Raw genomic sequence first — 8,911 nt, forward strand, 5'->3', positions numbered from 1 at the left:
ATTCTTATTTTTGCCACATCAAGTTTTTGGCGCCGGTACCGGGGACTATAATTATTTTTTGCGCCTTAATTTTTAATTTTTCGAAGTACTTATACTTGTTCTCTTTGTTTAATTTTTTTTTTAGAAAATTGAAGATTTTGAAAGCTCGTTGGAACTCCGAAAATTGTCGAGGCTCGAAGGAATTTTTGGAAGCTTGCTTGGGTAACCCGTATCTCTCTCTTTTCACATTTTTCACTAGTTAAAAAAAATCACAAAAAAAAATGAAAATTCAAAAAAAATTAAAAAATTAGTTAGTTAAACATAATTGTTGCATCATGCATTTGTTCACCTAGGAGCACATAATCTTAGATTTAATTTTCTCTTTTTTTAATTTTTCGTACCTTATAAATTGTGGTGATTGCTAGAGGACCCAAGGTACGTTAAATTTCTTCTTTTTTTTAGTTAAGACACATAGTTTAGAGCATCTATAATTGTTTATCGCTTTTATATCTCATTGTGTGTTGAATCATTTAAATAAACTTTAAGGGCAAAACCACATCACAAGATAAGGGGAGGGATTTCATCACTCTTTCCTTGGCCCACAACCATTAAATTCATCATTTGCATACCATAGCCTTTTTAATAAAATTAAGTAGACATTAGCCCCTAGGACTTCGCGCTCAACTAGGAAGAAAACCTGAAACGAACAATTCTCTAAGTATTCATTCTTTGGTGTCTAGGCTAGCGAAAGCTTACCTGGCCATTTAGATTGGTGACTAGGCTGGTGTTTAGCCTCTTGGCAATGCTTGCACCTACCTGGCCAATCAGATAGAATGCTTTTAGTTTTGTGAATTTTAGTAATATCTTTTTGTTAGGAGCAAGTCTAGAATTTTTAGGGAACCCCAGATTTAGAATTTTTCTTTCGATTTTTCACCCTTTCTTTTGCATATTTTAAATTCTTGCACTTATTTGCTACTTGATTCCTATCCTGTTTATGCGTACTACGTGGATTAAAGATAATTCATCTAGGTTAGTGAGACCAATTGAGCGTACTTCCTCATCGGAATCCGAACCCGTAGTAAACATGGCAGTATCTCTTAAGGATCGTTGTTACCCCGCCCGTTCAGCCCAACCTTCTTGTATTACTCTTCCACCGGTTAATGGTAATAATTTTGAAATTAAAGGTCATCATATTAGCATGTTACCTAAATTTACCGGGAGTGAAGGTGAGGATCCGTATCTTTTTATTCATGAATTCGAGGAGGTTTGTGCCTTACAAAAACTCCAGCAATTGACCGAGGATTCCATTAGGCTTAGACTAATCAATTTCGCTCTTAGAGAAAATGCTAAAAAATGGTTATATAGCCTACCGGTTAATTCTATTTCAACTTGGGAGGGATTCGTAGTCATTTTTCTAAAAATATATTTTCCAAACCATAAGACTACGAGACTTACAAATGAGATTAATCAATTTCATCAAAGGGAAAATGAGTCTTTTTGGAAATATTTTGATAGATTTAAAAATCTTTTGTCCCAATGTCCCCACCACGGAATAGAAAAGTGGAGACTTTGTAAGATTGTTTACGAGGCCTTAGATAGTTCTACAACCGCGTTGTTAGAGTTTATGTGTCAAGGCAAATTCATGGAAAGAGACGAGGATCAGGGTTGGGAATTTTTCGAGGAACTAACAGAAAAGACCATGTTGTGGGAGTCTACTAGGGAGCCGAATAGGGAGCCTAGTAAGCACAATGAAACACTCGGTTCATTAGCTAACAAAGGCTTGCATTTAGTTGGTAATTCTATAGCAACCGAAGCGAAGTTAGCTACTCTCACTAGAAGATTAGAAGCTTTAGAAACCACTAATACCCCTTCCCAAGTGTCTATGTGTGCGAACTATAACTCTCATAGTCATGGGCCTCAAAACTTTCAAGAGTTTGAGCAAGTGAATGCTATGTTTCAACCTAGACCTAGGAATGACCCTTTTGCACCCACATACAATCCCGGGTGGAAGAACCACCCGAATTTCTCATGGACCCAAGGCCAAAACTACCAATCTCCTCAACCCACTTTTCAAAAGCCTAATCCAAACTCTTACCCCACTTCTAGTCAAAATCCTTATCCAAACCCAATTCAAGCACCCTTGAATCCTCCCGGGTTTAATGATTCGGATAAAAGACTTAATTCCTTAGAAAAGAGTATTGAGGCTTTGCTCAAATCTCAAACTAATTTGACTCAATCTCAACAAGCCTTCATGCAAATCATGACCCAAGATAGGCAATTATTGAATTCCAATGCCCAAGCCATATCTAAGTTAGAGGTTCAAATGGGTCAATTAGCTAACACGATTTGTGAGCGCGAGAAAAATAAGTTTCCAAGTCAACCCGAGGTGAATCCTAAATTTCCGCTTAATCAAAGACCTCATGATGTGTACGCCGTCATCTCTCTACGCTCGGGAAATCAAGTGAGAAATTGAGTTGGTGTTAATGCTAATGAAGAAGAGAATTCGAGTTCGAAACCTAATCCCTCACCTTTGAGTCCGAGTCTAGATCACTCGAAGCAACTAGAGAATTTTGAGTCTAGCGAAACACCTCACTCGATTGCACCACCTTTGAAACCTAGCCCTGATTTGTCTAACAAAAGAGTCTTTACGCCGAAAGCTCCGTATCCTCAACGACTTATTTCGAACAAACAATCGGCTCAAGTAGACAAGATCTTAGAAGTTTTCAAGCAATTAAGGTCAACATTCCTCTTTTAGATGCCATTCAACAAATTCCATCGTATGCTAAGTTTCTAAAAGAGTTGTGTACTCATAAACGAACCACTCATGTTCCTAAGAAAGCCTTTTTGACATCTCAAGTTAGTTCGATTCTCTCGAATGAAATTCCCGTGAAATATAAGGACCCCGGTTGTCCTACTATTTCTTGTGTCATAGGCAACACTTTTGTTGACAAAGCTTTACTTGACTTAGGTGCTAGTGTGAATCTTCTTCCATATTCTGTATACCAAGAACTCGGTCTAGGTGAACTTCAAAAGACCAATGTCACACTTCAATTAGCCGACCGTTCTATCAAAATTCCTAAGGGAATAATTGAAGACGTGTTGATTAAGGTTGGTGATTTTATTTTTCCCGTTGATTTTGTGGTCCTAGAAACTGAACCGGTCAAAAATCCTAAAAATCAAATACCTATCGTTCTAGGAAGACCTTTTCTACCACATCCAATGCCTTGATTAATTGTAGGAACGGTTTAATGAAACTAACATTTGGAAATATGACCATTGATCTCAATATTTTTCATGTCGGGAACCAACCCAATGACTATTTTGACCAACACATGGAAATTAATTTAATTGATAAAATGCTTGACCATGAAATCATGACTGTCGATGATGCTCTTGACTTTTGCTTAAATCATTTTGGTCAAAATTGGGTTGATTCCGATTACACTAATGAGGTCGATGAGATGTTAGAGTCCACCATTCCTATAACTAACCAAGAGCTTGAACCACTTTCTTTGTCCCTTTATCAAGCTAGTGAACCAGTTGAGCCAAGTCCACCAGAATTAGAACTCAAACCTCTTCCTAACCCTCTTAAGTACATGTTTCTTGGTTCTAATGAGTCTTTTCCCGTCATAATTGCTTCTAATTTGACCCCATCTCAAGAATAGGAACTTTTAAGTGTGCTTAGAGAGAACAAAGAAGCCATAGGTTGGAGTATTTCTGATATTAAAGGAATTAGTCCGGCAATTGTCCAACATAGAATTCATTTAGTTGATGATGTTAAACCAGTTAGAGAGCCACAAAGGAGGTTGAACCCAGCTTTGATGGAAGTTGTTAGGAAGGAAATTCTTAAGTGCCTAGATAATGGGATCATCTTTCCCATTTCTGATAGCTCATGGGTGAGTCCGATTCAAGTAGTACCTAAGAAATCGGGTATTACTGTAGTGACCAATGAGAATGACGAGCAAGTTCCCACTCATGTTCAATCTGGTTGGAGAGTGTGTATAGATTATAGGAAACTCAATTCTGCCACTAGAAAGATCACTTTCCTTTACCATTTATCGATCAAATGCTAGAAAGGTTAGCAGGTCATTCCTACTATTGCTTCCTAGATGGTTTTTCCGGCTATTTTCAAATCCCCATTGCTCCCGAAGATCAAGAAAAGACCACGTTCACATGTCCTTTCGAAACATTCGCTTATCATCGTCTAGCTTTTGGTTTGACCATGGCCCCTGCTACATTTCAACGATGCATGATGAGCATTTTTTCCGATATGGTAGGTGAATTCCTAGAAATTTTCATAGATGACTTTTCCATCTTTGGTTCTTCTTTTCATCAGTGTCTAAACCACCTTGACCTAGTTTTGAAAAGGTGTAAAAAACGAACCTCGTTCTTAATTGGGAAAAATGTCATTTCATGGTTAAAGAAGGAATCATCCTTGGTCATAATATCTCGGAAAAGGTAATTGAAGTTGATAAAGCTAAAATTGATCTCATTGTTAGTCTCCCTCCACCAAAATCGGTCAAAGCAATTCGCTCATTTTTAGGACATGCTGGTTTTTATAAGCGTTTCATTAAGGATTTTAGTAAAAAGGCAAGACCCTTGACCAATCTTCTTTCCAAAGATGTCACATTCGAGTTCAACAGTGATTGTTTACAATCTTTTGAACACCTTAAGAAAGAATTGACTTCATCCCCGATAATTAAATCTCCCGATTGGAATGAGCCTTTTGAGTTGATGTGTGATGCCTCCGACTATGCAGTTGGGGTAGTTTTAGGACTATGAATCAATAAGATACCTCATGTCATATACTACGCTAGCAAGACCTTAAATGATGCCCAGCTTAATTACTCAACCACCGAAAAAGAGCTTCTAGCCGTAGTATTTGCCCTTGAGAAGTTTAGGTCTTATCTTATTGGTTCGAAAATCATTGTTTACACCGATCATGCCGCCCTTCGATATCCTTTCTCGGAAAAGGACTCAAAAGCTCGTTTGATTAGGTGGATCTTGTTGCTCCAAGAATTTGACCTAGAAATTAAGGATAAGAAGGGGTCTGAAAATGTCGTTACCGATCATCTTTCTCGATTGGTAGTAGAGTCAACCGTTGACTTGCCTTTGAATGAATCTTTTCCGGATGAACACCTTCTTTCTATCTCTACCCTCCCTTGGTTTTCTGACATTGTTAATTACCTTGTCATCGGCAACATTTCGACTCATTGGTCCAAGCAAGATAAATCCAAATTCTTTTCACAAGTTAAATACTTCTTTTTGGATGACCCTTATCTCTTCAAGTATTGCCCGGATCAAATCATTAAAAGGTGTGTCCCAAATCACGAGTTTAGAAGTGTCCTTTCCTTCTGTCATGATCAAGCTTGTGGAGGTCATTTTAGTGCCAAAAAGACGGCGGCTAAGATACTCCAAAGTGGTTTCTATTGGCCTAGTTTGTTTAAGGATTCCGCGGAATTCTGTGCCACTTGTAATAGGTGTCAACATTTAGGAAAGATCACAAGACGTAATATGATGCCAATGAATCCGATCCTAATTATCAAAATTTTTGATGTTTGGGGGATAGTTTTATGGGCCCATTTCCTTGCTCATTTTGAAACCTCTACATTCTCTTAGCGGTCGATTATGTGTCTAAGTGGGTCGAAGCCATTCCAACTAAGTCTAATGATAATAAGGTCATTCTTAAATTCTTAAAAGAGAATATCTTTTCTCGATTTGGTACGCCTAGAGCTATCATTAGTGATCAAGGGAAATATTTCAAGAACCATCAATTTGAGTCTCTTTTAAAAAAGTACTCGATCACTCATAAATTGGCCACCCCTTATCATCCTCAAACTAGTGGTCAAGTTGAAGTCTCAAATAGGCAAATCAAAGAGATTTTAGAAAAGACTGTCAACTCGAATAGGAAGGATTGGTCAACTAAGTTGATAGATGCTTTATGGGCCTATAGGACCGCGTTTAAGACTATCTTGGGTATGTCTCCTTATCGGCTTGTGTTTGGTAAAGCTTGTCATTTGCCGGTTGAACTTGAACATCGAGCCTTATGGGCCATTAGGGAGTTAAATTTTAATTTACCCACTGCTGGTAGTCATAGGAAGTTGCAATTGTCTGAGATAGAAGAAATGAGAAATGATGCTTATGAAAATGCTAGAATCTATAAAGAAAGAACCAAAGTTTTTCATGATAAATCAATTTTGAGAAAATCCTTTTCTCCCGGTCAAAAGGTTCTTTTGTACAATTCTCGGCTTCATTTATTTCCCGGAAAATTGAGATCTATATGGGAGGGACTTTACATTGTTAAAGTAGTTTTTCCTCATGGTGCTATTGAAATTAAAAATCTTAAAAATGGTGAAATATTCAAAGTTAATGGACAACATCTCAAACCATTTTTAGAGTTGCCAGTCGATTCCGAGGAAGAGGTCATCCACCTCATTGACCAATGATCAAGTAAGTCTCTTTCAATAGGTAGTTTTAACTCTCTTCATCCCTTATCAGGTATATTCTCATCATTTTCCTTGATTATTTCTCTCTTTTGCATACATTGAGGACAATGCATGATTTAGGAATGGGGGAGGGTTTTAGTGTAATTTTTTAAAAAAAAATCCATTTTTTTTTTGAAAAAATCAAAAAATTCAAAAAAATAGAGACATTTTTAGCTAAGTTGTCTTACTCTCTCTTGAACTTTAATAGTAGTTGGTGTTAACATGTTTTTCAAAAACTTATATATATAGTGCCTTTTAGATTATTTAAATGTAGTTAAGTAAGGTGTCTTTTTGAAAATTGTGTTGAACGGTTTTCACTCTAGATTCCAAGACGACACTTTTGCACAAGACCTTGTTTGGAGAGATTATTTAGGGATGTTATTCGATACTTGAGAGAGAACCCACATGTTGAAACAATGTCGAATCAAGCCTTCGCGAAAAGGAAAAAAAAGTAGGAAAAAAAGCAAAAAAAAAAGAACTAGAAAAAAAGATGAATAAACTACTTCAATACCCATTGTTCTTATAAACAAAAATCTTTAGATAATGGGCACAAGTAGAATTGACTAATCTTGCTTTGTGGCCTTTGTTACTCGAGTTATTAAGTTCGTCGGGGGATTTCAAAACCTAGTGCCCTAAAACCATCTGGTTTGGGAGTCACTGACCTAAAGCTCGCTACATGGGTAACATAGAAAGCCTAAGAAAACAAACATCATAAAATCAATTGAAAAAAAAAGAAAAAGAAAAAAGAAGACGAAAAGAATAATTTTGTGAAGTTTGGCTAGATACTTGTTTTGATAGAGAATGGGTCAGTTCAATATTAGTTGAAAAAGAGAAAATGTTCTTAGACAGTTAAATCCATCAAAGGCCTTAAATTCACTACACACCTTGGGATCTTTTGTAAAAATTCTAAGTCGACATAAGCAGATTTGAGTCACCTACATCTTGGCTATTATTAGAATACTCTTTAAGGCACATATTTTCCTTATAAAATCTTTTTGTTGACACCAATGAACATTAGAGTAAAATAGAAGTAGATGCTTGTTAAATTGTCTCAAAGATTTTATGGGTATATCTTCTGTAAACCCTTAGGAGACAACACTCCTCCTATTGAGATCGTCCATAGGTTTAACGGGTTGGTAAACCTAAAATTTCCCGTTACGCCTACGAAAAAGAGCATAGGATTTTTCTTTGTTAGCATTTTTATCTTTAATTTTACTCGAGGACGAGCAAAAGATAGGTATGGGGGCATTTGATAATCTCATGTTTTTACATAATTTCATACCTATTTATTGATTGCTTTCATATTTAAATAAATTAATTTGTTGCATTCTCATCATTTTGTAGATATTTGGAAAAATGAGAAATGTGAAGAAAAAAAGGAGAAAAGGGAAAAACTGGAAGAAATATAATGTCACCAAGCAACTTAAAGAAAAATCCAAAAGAAAGAGTTGATGGAAATCAAGGGTCAAGATCAACAAAGCACACCTCTCACTTGGATGACCAAGATTCACCCAACTCTACCCTAAACCCTACTTTTTAGCTATAAATACCCCTCCTTCCCCCTTGTATTCATCATCTAGCTTTATCTTAGTTTACCCTAAATTTAGTAGTAGCCTCTCTTTTCAATTTTTAGATCTAGTTTTCATTTCCATTGTAGTAGATTTCAATTTCTTGTAAACACACTTTCTTTAATTAATATCATTCAAGTCTTTTCATTACATCTTCTCCTCTACTTTTATGTCTTATTATTTTTATATTGGGTTATGATATCTTTTAATGTCACACAAGTTACATACTTGGAGATATGAAAGGAGCCCTTTTTAAATTTAGCTTTACTAATGAGTTAATTTTCTAAAAGTGTTGTGTTAAAATTAGCGATTTAAACTTTAGATTTAGTTTTAATGTTGGTGTAATCTAGTATTCCGGTAACAACTTATTCAGTCTATTCTACTTCTTCACCAGCTTACTTGGTTTTAGAGGTTAATTCTCCCGATTATAAATTGCTCCGGCACAAACCTGTTTTCCGCTTTGGATGCTTATTTTAAAGCCTTCGAACTCATAGAATTCATTTATATATGTGTGTTTAACTATGCTTTACATTCTCAGTGGAGTTCAATTTTTTTCTGTTATTTCGCTTTCTTTACTTTTTTTTTATGTTTACTTGTGTTTAGTGGTAGCATCTTCTTATTAATGAGTTCTTTTTATTTCGTTAGTTTATTTTAATTTATTTATTTTTGTTTTGTTTCTTTTCTTTTTCCCGCTTCTTCTCGACGTATCTTGATTTTCTACATATATTTACTATTAGTCCATTGATGTTGCTAGAATGTATTAGTCAAGTAGTGTTATTTTGTTTTATATTTAATTATGTAATATGTAATTGTCACTTTTCTCAAACCCATTTTCATATTAATTAGTATGTTGGGTCTGATCTCTTCCTGGTCCAAACT

At 35.8% G+C, this 8,911-nt stretch overlaps 1 pseudogene; it reads left to right on the plus strand.

The window, feature by feature from the left end:
* Nucleotides 1-1,063: 1,063 nt before the first annotated feature.
* Nucleotides 1,064-6,425, plus strand: LOC141673959 (uncharacterized; annotated as a pseudogene).
* Nucleotides 6,426-8,911: the final 2,486 nt, after the last annotated feature.

Source organism: Apium graveolens, chromosome 7 (assembly GCF_009905375.1).
Source record: "Apium graveolens cultivar Ventura chromosome 7, ASM990537v1, whole genome shotgun sequence".
Lineage (NCBI taxonomy): Eukaryota > Viridiplantae > Streptophyta > Magnoliopsida > Apiales > Apiaceae > Apium > Apium graveolens.